The following is a 14,866-nucleotide window of genomic DNA, read 5'->3' on the forward strand; positions in this document are numbered from 1 at the left end:
TTTTCAGTTCCTAGAAACCCAGCCAGGAGCAGTACGTGGCTGGGAACAGGTAGTTCCTGACAGTGTCATCCTAAGTGACCTAGAGGACTCAGAATCTCATGCCTCCTCAAACTTATGTTGCATGGGCTCCCTGGTTTTGCAAAGCCTGCAAAAGAATTCATAGTATCGAGGAGAGGGATCATTACTGGTTGGCAACTCTTCTTCATCCAAGTGACAAGGGTAAAGTTGCAGAGCTCATCTCGCCTTTGCAGTGGGAGTAGAGGATGAAACATCTTGTGTGTAACACCTTTTCAGACACTGGGAGGTTACCATTTCCTGGACAACGTGTTTTTTTAGGTTTTGTTCGGTCAAAGGAAGAGCAGTGGAGAAGGCAACCATCTGACCAATGCCTTTGAACAATTCTTCAGTCCTCAGCACCCAGGACTGTTAGGTTTAAGCACCCATCTGCATAATATGGTGCAGGATTATCTAGAGGCAAGGGCAGACTTTGAGACCTTTCCAACTGAGGATCCACTGACTTACTGGGTCTTGAAGATGGATCACTGATCACTGGTCAGAACTTGCTCAATATGCAAGTGGCCTACTGGACTTTCCTGCATCCAGCATGCTTTCCAAATGGACATTTAGTGCTGCTGGAGGTTTTGTGATGGATAAAAGAGTGCGCCTGTCAACCAACTCCTTTGACTGGCTGACATTTACCAAAATCACAAAATGAATCAGTCCTGGATCAACAGCAGCTATCAAGCCCCTGATGATGATGTAACTGATTAAATTTGTTAGGGATTTGGGATCCCTTGAAGACTGGCTATGCTGCCTATCCTATTCCTGATTATGCTAGCCTCTGCAAATCTTTTTGGTTTAGGGCACCACCAACACCCAAGGCCCAATTTTTCTGCAGCTGTTTGACAGGTGCATGTAATTTAATTTTTTTTACAATTTACTTCTAATTTTTAACCATTTTTAACAGCAGGGCCCATTCCTGCGCTCACCAAGAGTAACTGTGAGGGGTTACATTATTCAGGCACCATTAACACACAAGGCCCAATTTTTCCACACCTGTCTGACAGGTGCATATCATTTCAGTTTTTTAGACCAGTGCCAATTCTTGCGCTCATCAAGAATAACTGTAAAGGGTTACAGTGCAAAGGCACCAACACCCAGCACCCATTTTTTCAACACACTGTGTGACAGGTGCATATAATTTTCAGAGCAATGTCCAATCCTGCACTCGTCAAGAATAACTCTGAAGGGTTACAGTGTGAAGGCACCACCAACACCCTACAATGCACTGCTCTCTCACAGTGCACACGTTCATCCAAATCCCTCTGCTTCATGGTTGCCCAATCTAGTGCCACAGCCTCAAAGATCTCAGTCCACAACCTATGTTTTGTCACCTTGTTGCTGTATTCTCTACACGTGTTGTCCCACAGGCCAGGCCTGGCATTCACAAGGTTGATGAGAGCCATGTTGCCAAATGTGAAAATAAGGTGCATGCCACTTCCTATGATGACCACTACCTGGGTCATAGGTTCACTTTTGTTTTATAAAAACAATAACAATTGGTTAAAACAAAATATCTGGCATAAAACGGATCTTAAAAAAAAGATGTAAACGGACAGTCACCTCCAGTTCATGTGTATATCTTCTGGGAGTGTCTGGTGCAGACGTCACATCTGGTGCACAGCGTGGAGCAGCAGGAAGGTGAGCCGGGTCCAGAGAAGAGCGGAGCAACTAGTAGATGGCACACATGGTGTACAAAACTAGTGAGTGCCAGCAAGGAGAACAGTGAAGTATGTGGTGGTGTGCAGGGGCGGACTGACAACTCATGGGGCCCCCGGGCAATAGGGGATCATGGGACCCCTGTGTCCTTGCCCAAACTCAAAAAAGCCTATGAAATAGGTACCAGTGGCATCTAATGGGGCCCTCTACTGACCCCGGGCCCTCGGGCAGTGCCCGAGTTTCCAAACGGTCAGTCTGCCCCTGGTGGTGTGTGTACTACAGACATTCTCTTGTTTTTAGAAGTTGGTAATGGTGGTATAGAATAAGTTATTTTAATCACTTTCTAATGAAATGTGTTAAATATTTTTCTGATTGTCTCTTCAATCTTTATTTGAATAAAGCTGTATTTGGACCTTCTGACAGTGGTTTGGCACTTCAGTTTTCATTTTTGGTACATTGCACTACAAGCCAAGAAGAAGGTGGAGATCCTCTTGGCGTTAGATGCCACCTGCTTGGAAACCAGATCACCTACATTGATATTAATATCTTAAGATGGAATAACAACACCAATAAGATAACCTTATGGGTCCAGCACTTTTTTTTCCATTTTCCCTTAATTAGAAGAAAAGCTTAACTATATTTAGTCTTTAAAATGTTCCCTCTCCTCCTCCTCCTACTTGTCTTACCTAACATGTATAAAAAAAAAAAAGGACCTATATGCTTACCTACATTTAATCCGCTCTGGTCCGGTCAGCTTCCCAGTGTTAGTGAGAGGCTGCTGCAGGAGAGAGGAGGGAGCATTTTCCCATGCATGGAAATGCCTGGAACTGCAGGTACTTTATGAAGGTGCCAAAGAACCATGCAGTTTCCATGCAGCTGCAGTTTTCGAAAAGGGTCTGGTAATTTTTCCCTGTGTTTCCTGCAGGTATGGCAGCCCATTCACCTACACATTCTCGGCTGTATGGAAATGCATAGATGTCACCCAACACTTACATAAACCTGCAGCATCACATGACCAGACTGGAGAGGATTAAAAGTAAGTACACAGATCTTTTTTAACCACTTCACAACTGCGCTACGGCTGAAAGACGGCTACAGCACGGTTGTCCAGTTCTGGGAGGGCGTCATATGACGTCCTCCCAGAATGCGCCCTCCCAGCACCTGGTACTGTCTGTGATCGATGTGTCCTATGGACACAGCAGATCACATGATGACATAAAAGGCCAATCACAGTGGCCTTTTACCACGTGATATATATACTGTAAAGTGATCAGATCCTTCAGGGATCTATGAGTGAAAAAATTGTGACAAAGTGGTAACAATACAAACAATCATGTATATCCATGAAACCGTTTGTATTGTTGCCACTTTGTCACTATTTTTTCACTCATAGATCCATGAAGGATCTGATCACTTTATTGTATATATATTTATTTTCACATAGTATATATTATATAGCGCTGCACTACATTGTATTTTACTTAAGTCACATACACCTTGGTTTTAGGTTTTAAGTGTCAGCAGCTTAGGGTTAGGGAGGATCCTTATACGCGCAGGAGGACCCTATATTAACATTTGAGAAAGAACAGTCTTTATATTACAAAGTTTTTGTTATATCTAAAAAAAAAGGTTTTTTTTATAAAGACTGCACAATCTGATCGTAACTAGTGTGGTGAGTCCTAAATTGATTAGATGTATCTAGAAAGAATTTGTCAATATTTAAAAAAAATATTTTGGTCAAAATTTTCTATTGAGCTTGTGAAGCTTTATTTATTCTGCAAAAATAGCCTTAGAGAACAACAGAACACAATTTAAGTGGATCAGTTCACTCACAGTGGTTATTCCAATTTCCTGGCACAGCATGACAGCATACAGTGGGTAGTAGCCCTGCCCCCCTCCTGTTAGAACTGATCTGGTTGTGGAAAAACCCTTACTGCATATCTCTATCAGGCAGGCTGATTTGTGATACCTCATGTTCTAAAAAATGGTCAACCAGCGCCAGCAGGTAGTATGGCATCCTGGACCATCAAAGTAATCAAAAAGGCTTATTCCCTACAAGGCCTTCCCATTCCAGGTGTCCTAAAGGCACACTATATGAGATCAGTGACAACCTCCTGGGCTGCATATTGCCATGTACCACCAGAGACGACCTCCCCGGCAACCTGGTCTTTCCGGAACACCTTTATTGCACACTATAAGACAGATCCAGCCTAGCTAACGATGGTAAATTTCAGGAGATCTATTGTACAAGCTTGTTCTACCAATCCTGGACAATAAAGTTTTCTTGTTTCTGCACCCTCCAATCTGGTGAGTTACTTCTCATTGTATGCTACCCTGATACCCCACGAAAATGGAAAATAGTGTACTTACCATTCCATAATCTTCCTTTCCTGGTGCATCTTCATGGCAGCATACAGATTCCCACCCTTGTGGTGATAGTTACATAGAATGCCGTGGGCTGGATCGTTCTCAAATTTATAGTTAACAAGTCCTGTCAAGTTGAAAAGCGGAGCTACAACCCATTCTATGCTGCCATGAAGTTGCCAAAACAAACTAAAATTCCCAGCTCACTTACCAGCTAACTGAATTGACCCTGTCTAACAGTTCACTTTAAAAAGAAGCTGTGCTTTTGCTGGGTGTCCAATGGGTCCCTGTACCCTACCATGTGCTCCTTGCTGCAAAGGCTAGTTATAGGTAGGGTGGTTTCCATTTGTTTGCCACAAAGATGTACTAGGAAAAAAAATTATATAGAGAAAAATATGCAATTTTCAGTTTTTTGGTCTTATCTAAGGCATGGGATGAAGCCTAAAAAAATGTTTTGGCCTGGAATAAATTTTAATTTACATATTAAATTGTGTTAGGTAAGAATGTGAAAAACCCTGAAGTATAGGCAGGGTTGGGGGGGGGGCAAAAGGGGCACCCGCCACGTGCGCTGGTTGTAAGTGTAGTGCAGGGGGGGGGGGGCTGCTGGGAGCTCCCCTCTCTCTGTCTCTCATTGACAAGTGACTGCAGTGTCAGGGCAGGGACTTTGTTTTTTAGTGACACCACTGACTCAGGAAATCTTTTCATTGCAGTCTCATCACCAACTCTAGGACATTTTTTCATTTCAGTGACACCACCAACCTAGGGACATTTTTTCCTTTGCCATATATTTGTGCACCTATTTTATTTTTTTTACTGTACTTGCCACTATTGGTCCCACTGTCCCCTTCTCCATACAACGAGGGGAAAGGATGGTGCAGTTTCCCATCTTTATTCTGGGAATCGTTTGACCCAGTTCCAGCACTGAGTATACATATACACTACATTGCAAACATTATTGGGACACCTGGAAGGCTGTCCACAAGGTTTAGGAGAGTGGCTATGGGAATGTTTGACCATTCTTCCAGAAGCACATTTGTGAGGTAAGGCACTGATGTCGGACGAGAAGGCCTGGCTCGCAGTCTCTGCTCTAATTCATCCCAAAGGTGTTCTATTGAGTTGAGGTCAGGACTCTGTGCAGGCCAGTCAAGTTCCTCCACCCCAAACTCACTCATCCATGTATTTATGGACCTTGCTTTATGCATTGGTGTGCAGTCATGTTGGAACAGGAAGGGGCCATCCCCAAACTGTTCCCACAAAGTTGGGAGCATGAAATTGTCCAAAATGTCTTGGTTTGCGGTAAGGCCTTAAGAGTTCCCTTCACTGGAACTAAGGGGCCAAGCCCAACCCCTGAAAAACAACCCCACACCATAATCTCCCCTCCACCAAACTTTACACTTGGCACAATGCAGTCAGGCAAGTACCGTTCTCCTAACAACCGCCAAACCCAGACATGTCCATCATATATAAGTACCTGAAATAATAATAAATAATATTGCCAGACAGAGAGGTATTGTCACTCCAGAGAACATGTAACATCTGTTAAAAATGAGAACACAGAAAACGAATAAAAAGGAGAAGTAAGTAACAGGAAAATAAAATAGGAAAGACTTTATTTTTCTCTGGATCTTGTGCAAACGAATGGTCATATGGCTTGTACCATGGTGTAGCACCATCTGATGTTCATCATATTGCAGTCCTGTCTGCCCATCCCAGGATCACATCAACAGAGACCACAAATCCTACAGGAGACGCTGATTCATGGATTATACAAAGTGTTCACCCTTGAGACGCCTGCTGAGGAGAAGACTGAAACGTAGACTCCTACCCCCCTCCTCGTGTCTGCCCCTAAATAAAAACACACCGCAAATTTTACAATGTTTTTATTCTTGCTGCCATCAAAATGTCATTCTCCTTACTAACACTAGGAGATGAATCATCTAGATCTCTTAGAGAAGAAGTGGGCTGAAGAGTTCTGAAAATAAGTGTTTGTACCAAAGAGCATTTTCTGCACCAGTTCTAGGTCAGGACTTGGTGAAGCCAGACACAGACCAGGGTCAAACACAGGAACATAGAAATCTCAGGGAATGCCAGTTTCCATAACACAAGCTTAGAAAAGAAAAGCAAGAAAAGCTCCATGAAGGGTTACTTGAAGCAAAGTAGGAAGCACCTGTAGGTCACACTTCAATCTGGGCCACCAGTCACAAGAACTCTTGGGGCCATTGTCAACCAGCTTTAGTTACGTAGTTAGTCTGGCTGAAAAAAGACAAAAGTCCATCCAGTTCAAACATAAAAAAAAAGTTATAATCCTATACCCACAGTTGATCCAGAGCAAGGCAAAAACCCCAGGAAAGCACGATCCAATTTGCTCCTACAAGGAAAAAAATTCCTTCCTGATCCCTCAAGAGGCAATCAGATAGTCCCTGGATCAACTTTACCTATAAATGTTAGTATCCAGTTATATTCTGTGTATCCAAGAAAGAATCCAGGACTTTTTTACAGCAATCCACTGAGCTGGCCAGAACCAACTCTTGAGGGAGTCTATTCCACATTTTCACAGCTCTCACTGTGAAGAAACCTTTCCGTGTTTGGAGATTACATTTATTTTCCTCCAGATGTAAAGAGTGCCCCCTTGTCCTCTGTGATGACCTCAGGGTGAATAGCTCTACACCGAGTTCACTACATGAACCACTGATGTATTTATACATGTTGATCATATCCCCCCTTAATCTCCTCAAGAGAGAATAAATTCAGTTCCTCTAATCTTTCCTCATAGCTGAGCTCCTCCATGCCTCTTATCAGTTTGGTTGCCCTTCTCAGGCTCTTTAGGTTCATGTTGATGGCAGTTTGACATCAGTTTGGGTAATTCAGTATTTATTGATGGGGCATTTTACTTACTTCGAGTGGGTTTTACTTTCCCTTAGACTTTATTATAGGGAGGCAAAACCGATTTTAAAGCAAACAAGACCCCATCGACAAAGGCCATTAATCATAGAGCTCTTATGGACATGCACATGTTGTCACTCATTTCAGGTTCCAGTGCATTGTTTGTACTACATAGTAAGCCTCATATATTCATTCTGCCAGGACTGGAAGTGTGAACATTCTGTATCTACTGCCAAGCCCCCCTTTGTTGCACAGGTGGCCTGGAGGTACTGTAAGTGCAAGCTACAGGTTTACACTTACCTTCTGCAATACCTTTATTACTTTGACCATAGAATTCTCAGTAGGGATGCAAGCACTCCATTATACACTATAAAAGGGAATTAATGCATGTTTATTACAACAAAAGTGTGAACTCATGATATAGACAAATATGGGGAAACAACAAAGGTTCCTGAGCCATTATAATGGCATAGGAAACTGGTATTTGTGGTGTGCACCACATTAACTAACAAGATAGACCTGTTTCAGGTCTATCTGTGCCACACATGCCAGTTTCTTTTTCAGAGTGAAATAGAAACTGGCCCAAGGTCTGCTCCAAATTATTAAAGGGATCGCGACAGTTTTCAGTATAGAAAACTGCCACAGATCTCTGCCAGGTTGGGCCCCAACACACTTGGGTCACATACCACTCTCCTCTCCCTGCATTATTCTTGTGCCCCTTTTTTTTAATTACACATATACTGTCCAACCATGGTGTAGACAATGAGCATCTGGGGGAGACAATTCTGAATTCTGGAATCTGTTATTTATATGACACCTTTGAAGAGGATATATGCTACTAACATGTCGGTAGGTGCAGTTTGTTTTCAATCTGCATGTGGCAGGTGGTCTTCAAATAGTGTCATAGCTGATCACATGTGCAGCACCATGACAACTGCAGGTCAAACAGAGGATACAATGGCAGCGTCTTTGGCTATAAAGGATAGGAGAGTTTAATTCCACTTTAAAGTATATGTGAACCCTCACCATGTAAAACAACCCATTCAGTTGAAAATAGAAACGAAAGGCAAAACATTTGTGAATTGATATAAAAAACATTCTAAACACCTTTTTTCCCATTTTTTTTATAAGTGATCACATTATCTCTGTTCTCAGCTGCATAAGAAGCTCAGAGAGATGGGGAGTAGAAATAGCAACACACCGGTCTTCCCAGTGAATGGCTGTGTAGGGGGAGCATATCAGGACAAGTCTGATCATTGGAGAACAGCAGGCTGAGTTCTCAGCAGCTAGCTAGAACCATATCATGAATAGGAAATGTTGGGATTTATATTCTTTAAGCTTTGATATGTCTCTTAGCAAAAGTTAATTTAAACATAACAGTGAACAGTGTTGTAACCCGGTTAAAGAAGCAGACAAATAACAAATCTACTGGCAGGATCCACAGGTAGTAAAATTATGTAATAATTATTCAGAAAAGTAAAAACTGCCGGGGGTGATGCTACTGCTACTGATACTGCAGCATATATTTTTTTTTACCATAGTTGCACGTTGTGAATATACACTATATTGCTAAAAGTATTGGTCGGCCTGCCTTTACACACACATGGACTTTAATGGCATCCCAGTCTTAGTCCGTAGGGTTCAATATTGAGTTGGCCCGCCCTTTGCAGCTATAACAGCTTCAACTCTTCTGTGAAGGCTGTCCACAAGGTTTAGGAGGGTGTCTATGGGAAGGTTTGACCATTCTTCCAGAAGCGCATTTGTGAGGTCAGGCACTGATGTCAGATGAGGATACCTGGCTCGCAATCTCCCCTCTAATTCATTCCAAAGGTGTTCTATCGGGTTGAGGTCAGGAATCTGTGCAGGCCAGTCAAGTTCCTCCACCCCAAACTCGCTCATCCATGTCTTTATGGACCTTGCTTTGTGCACTGATGCGCAGTCATGTTGGAACAGGAAGGGGCCATCCCCAAACTGTTCCCACAAAGTTGGGAGAATAAAATTGTCCAAAATGTCTTGGTATGCTGACGCCTTAAGAGTTCTCTTCACTGGAACTAAGGGACCGAGCCCAACCCCTGAAAAACAACCCCACACCATAATCCCCCCTCCACCAAACTTTACACTTGGCACAATGCAGTCAGGCAAGTACCGTTCTCCTGGCAACTGCCAAACCCAAACACGTCCATCGGATTGCCAGACAGAGAAGCGTGATTTGTCACTCCAGAGAACACATCTTCACTGCTCTAGAGTCCAGTGGTGGCGTGCTTTACACCACTGCATCTGACACTTTGCATTGCACTTGGTGATGTAAGGCTTTAATGCAGCTGCTCAGCCATGAAAACCCATTCCATGAAGCTCTCTATGCACTGTTGTGCCAATGTGAAGGCCACATGAAGTTTGGAGGTCTTTAGCTATTGATTCTGCAAACAGTTGGCGACTTCTGCGCACTGTGCGCTTCAGCATGCGCTGACCCCGCTCTGTCATTTTACGTGGCCTGTGTATATGTGTGTATATATATATATATATGTATATATATATATATGATATGTGAAATTAATGGATGTATTGCTAACAAGTAAGTGGAGTTATTTGTCTGATGCACCTTGTCATAGAAAGAAAACAGTTTGCAAGCATTTCACTGGACCATGTACATGAAGGTGTTACAGGAAGAAAATACAGGAAATTAATGAGTTAGTCATTCTCTATTGTCTTCTGAAATTCTACTTTTAATGTGTCCTTATTTGCACAGCAATACCTGTTTTATGACCCCCAAACATAAGTAATGATCAAAATCAAATCTGACTCAAGGATTTTTACATTTTAAGAAAGCACGCACACTTTGGCTAGAAAAAACCCTTTATTTTGGCTCCATATATCCGAATGTATTTTTAACCAAACCAAACCCAACTTTTTAGCTAAAGATAGCTAAGTGGGCAGCAGCAGATACAGATATGTGTTGGCAGAACTGGATGCAGCTGAACTCCAAAATGGTTAAAAAGCAAAACCATCATTGACCCTTCTATAGAGGTTTAGGGTCTTAGGGATGAAAGATTTGCAGAAGCAGATTAAACAGTCAGACTAAAGTCAAAACTCCTGATCTGCGTATTCGTTCCAGAGCAGTGACTTCAAAAATATTGACGCCAGTAGAACAACTGTCATTTTCTGATGGAGAGGCAGTTTCTATATTATTATATTATCTCACTAAAAGCTTCTTTTAAGAAAAACAATGCAAAATATTTTGCCAAATTTGCTATTAGCCTGAAGCAGCAGACATCAACCCCTCAACTACAGCCCTTGAAAGCAACAGAGGGCTACCCATATTATTCAATATATGAAATTATTATTATAATACAGGATTTATATTGCACCAACAGTTTGTGCAGCACTTTACATTATAGAGGGAAACAATACAATTCAATACAAAATGGATCGGAGGTCTCTTCTCCTGAGAACTTACAATGTAATGCTACAGAAGACTGTAAGGTGTTAATATGGGTGGCAGCCCTAGTCCTCTGAAATGTGATCTGTGGTGGTTTGTGTTTCAGAGGGTGATTGACGGGTGGCTGGGAGGTGATATCTCACCTCCACAGTTACTGTTTTAACCCTGAAATGCCTTACCAATTCACTTGAATAAGTTACGTTTGGTGGCGGTACTGCTACAAACTTGTCAGGGGGGGTTAGTTTTTGCTGCAGCATGTGGCTGCCTGTTCTTCTTTAGGCAGGTGGTATGGCGGGGTGCAGTAAGACCACAGATCAGCTGTTTGCTTTTACCGCCCCCATGGCCACCCATGTGAAATGAGGCTTTAGAAACTGCAGGTATGAAAGAAGATTTGGTCAGAGACTGCAGACATGCTATAGGTGTTGTTGATTGTAACCCACATGGAAGAAAAATATATTTGAAGTATAGTTTAAAAATATTCTTCCCAAATATATTGACATATATTTGAAATACTACAATTTTGGCCATATTCAATATATTTCAAAATATATTTCAATAAATATATGCTTAAAATATGCACTGTCACTGTTCTAAGGACACTGGCTGGGAAGGGGTTAAAAGTCTTGGGCGATCAAAGGGTTAAATGTGTGCCTTACCAGTGTTTATGTGTGTACTGTGTGCCGATTTCACTAAGCAATGTGCTAGATTCCAGCACATCCCCACTGACAGGACACAGCTCTGCACTTTTTATATATGCAGAGCTCCGTCCAGTGTGCCCCACCTGGAAGAAAAATATATTTGAGATATATTTTAAAAATATTCTTCCCAAATATATTGACATTTATTTGAAATGCTAGAATTTTGGCCATATTCAATATATTTCAATATATATATACTGCATGTTGAAATGCGTTTTTATTACAAAATATACGAAAAAATGTAAAAAAAAATAAATTTTTAAAAATGTTTAAAACTCAAATCTACATTTTTGGAATGCATTTACAAATATATGTAAAAATATATGTTAAAATGAAGTTTTTATATGTTAACAAAATCTGAAGAATATATTTAAAATATATATTTTTAAAAATATTTTTCATATATTTTGTCATAAAAACACATTTCAGCATACAGTATTGTAACGGAAGCATAGGCAGGACAGAGCACACGGAGAAGATGGGGAACACACAAAACTTTATTGAAACAACAAATTGACAGACACTCAATAGGGAAATGGCAGGGAGGGTGATGTGTGCGCAAACCAGGGACAATTCCAGGCACAGGGGGGGTCTTCAGGCAATCTCCCCCCTTTAGGCTTGGGGCCTCAGCCGGGCTCCCTCCGTGACTGGACAGCGGATTGGAGACTCGGGCAACAGGCGACAATCTACCCCTGGGCAGGGGCTCGGGCAACAGACGGCAACCTACCACTGGGCAGGGGCCTCGGGCAACAGAAGGCAATCTACCCCTCAACAGGGGCTCGGGCAACAGACGGCAACCTACCACTGGGCAGGGGCCTCGGGCAACAGACGGCAACCTACCACTGGGCAGGGGCCTCGGGCAACAGAAGGCAATCTACCCCTCAACAGGGGCTCGGGCAACAGACGGCAACCTACCACTGGGCAGGGGCCTCGGGCAACAGACAGCAACCTACCACTGGGCAGGGGCCTCGGGCAACAGACGGCAACCTACCACTGGGCAGGGGCCTCGGGCAACAGGCGGCAATCTACCCCTGGGCAGGGGCTCGGGCAACAGACAGCAACCTACCACTGGGCAGGGGCCTCGGGCAACAGACGGCAACCTACCACTGGGCAGGGGCCTCAGGCAACAGCCAGCAACCTACCACTGGGCAGGGGCTCGGGCAACAGACGGCAATCTACCCCTCAACAGGGGCTCGGGCAACAGACAGCAACCTACCACTGGGCAGGGGCCTCGGGCAACAGACTGCAACCTACCACTGGACAGGGGCTCGGGCAACAGACGGCAATCTACCCCTCAACAGGGGCTCGGGCAACAGACAGCAACCTACCACTGGGCAGGGGCCTCGAGCAACAGACAGCAACCTACCACTGGGCAGGGGCCTCGGGGACTCAACGGGACTCTAGTTGTGGAGGCTGGCCACAGCACAGCTCCCACCCAGCTTTCTAGGGTCATTGGGTTCACGGGGACTCAACAGGTAGCGATGGCTCAAGCACTCAGGGGCACCACAGGTAGCTATACTCTGGGCATGCCATCAGGACACGGGTGGTCAGTGCACACACAGCGGGGCGGTTCGGAACACGGGTGGTCGGTGCACACATCGGGGACAGTTCAGGACACGGGTGGTCAGTGCACACAGCAGGAACAGTTCAGGACACAGGTGGTCAGTGCACCCAGCGGGGACAATTCAGGACACGGGTGGTCAGTGCGCACAACAGGAACAGTTCAGGACATGGGTGGTCAGTGCGCACAACAGGAACAGTTCAGGACACGGGTGGTCAGTGCACGCAACAGGAACAGTTCAGGACACAGGTGGTCAGTGCACCCAGCGGGGACAATTCAGGACACGGGTGGTCAGTGCGCACAACAGGAACAGTTCAGGACACAGGTGGTCAGTGCGCACAACAGGAACAGTTCAGGACACAGGTGGTCAGTGCGCACAACAGGAACAGTTCAGGGCACTCACGGTAAGCAGCTTGCAGACCCTCAGCGGCAGGCGGCTCCAGACAGGGATGACCAGCGGTCAGCGTTCCAGGGACAACCAGCGATCAGCAGACAGTAGCAGCTCCCAGGGCACTCAGCAGAAGACAGCCTCCAGGGACACGCAGCCACGGATAGTATGCAGGCCCCCTCAGCAACAACTCCCAGGGCACTCAGCAGCAGACAGGGTGCAAGGGTGCTCAGTAGACAGGCTTACAGACTGGCAGGGTCTCAGTTGTGGGGTCTGACCTTTGAGGAGAAGGCTCATGCAGAGCTGTGGAGACTCCCAACCCCGAGGTATTGCAGAGGGCTACAGTCCTGACCTTTTGGGGGTCTGCAGAGCGCGCAGGGGGGATGGCTGGGGAGACTCGGTCCCCCTCACCCGAGCCTCCCAGCATCTTTCTGGGAGCAGGATGATTCTACTCACATGGCCAGGAACAAAAAGGGAAGGCTGCTTCCTGTGTGGGTCTCTTGAAGATCATGTGGGACGCGGCTAGGTTGCCTCGGCAACGGCTGGCCCAGCCCTGTCCATGGAAGCCCCACAGACCTTCTAATGTATAAGGGGGAAGGGAGGGGTGGAGGAATATGGCGGGGGATGGGAGAGGCACTGGCAGTCCGTGACAACTATATATATATTTATTGAAATATAATGAATATGGCCAAAATTGTAGTATTTCAAATATATGTCAATATATTTGGGAAGAATATTTTTAAAATATATTTCAAATATATTTTTCTTCCATATGGGAAACCAGCTGCAGAAGGTAGTCATAGACTGGGGACCATCTACAGCTCCTTTGTAAATCAATTCCCTCACTATTGGGCTCTGCAAAAGGACACAATGCAAATACCAAAGAGCCGCAATTTGGGCATCAGGGGTATAAAGGATGCCAGGGTGCATTATAATAGGCCCTGAACCCATATAAGACCCTGAACCCATATAAGGACTAAACATGCATTCACAAATATTATATAAAGTAATGTGTAAAAAATACAAATCATTGGGCAGCATTTTTATTAGCATGGGAAGATAAATAGGTGGAACAGGACACGTTGCAGAAAAGTAAGCATTTCTTCCATCTAATTTTTGTTAAAAAGTTCCAATGTATTTTGGAAAGCTTGGCATGTACAGTACAGTAGGCTTGTATAGGATCAGTGAGAAGAAGGCAACTAAGTTAAGAGTCACTTCCATTGTCTGCTCAAGAAGCAGCAGGGAAATAGTTAATGCAGCATAACAGAGGGTCTAGGGCAGTGGTTCTCAACCTTCCTAATGCCGTGACCCTTTAATACAGTTCCTCATGTTGTGGTGACCCCCAACCATAAAATTATTTATCCAGTAATTATAATTCATGAGTGTAGTTTTACCTCCAATACTGCTGCTTTCAACACAGTAGCTGCTTTCAACACAGTAGCTGCTTTCAACACAGCAGCTGCTTTCTACACAGTAGCTGCTCTTTACACATCGGAAATATGTGTTTTCTGATGGTCTTAGGTGACCCCTGTGAAAGGGTCGTTCGACCCCCAAAGGGGTCACGACCCACAGGTTGAGAACCACTGGTCTAGGGTCTCTTTGCAGCAGGTACGAGGGCAAATGCAGCACCCTACAGGTCCCATGTGCAGCCATTGATTTACTGGGTGTGTAGCTCTTCTCTGCCCATATCCCCTTAACATTAGAAGAACCTGTAAGTGGGAGCAACAGCCCCTTGCACCAATAATGAAGATCAGAAGTTGTTTCATATGCACCCTATGCAAATGTCATAGTAAAAATATACTTTTACATATTAAAAA

The sequence above is a fragment of the Staurois parvus genome, unplaced genomic scaffold, assembly GCF_062004578.1.
Source record: "Staurois parvus isolate SC_StPar_1 unplaced genomic scaffold, SC_StPar_1.0 ptg000151l, whole genome shotgun sequence".
Lineage (NCBI taxonomy): Eukaryota > Metazoa > Chordata > Amphibia > Anura > Ranidae > Staurois > Staurois parvus.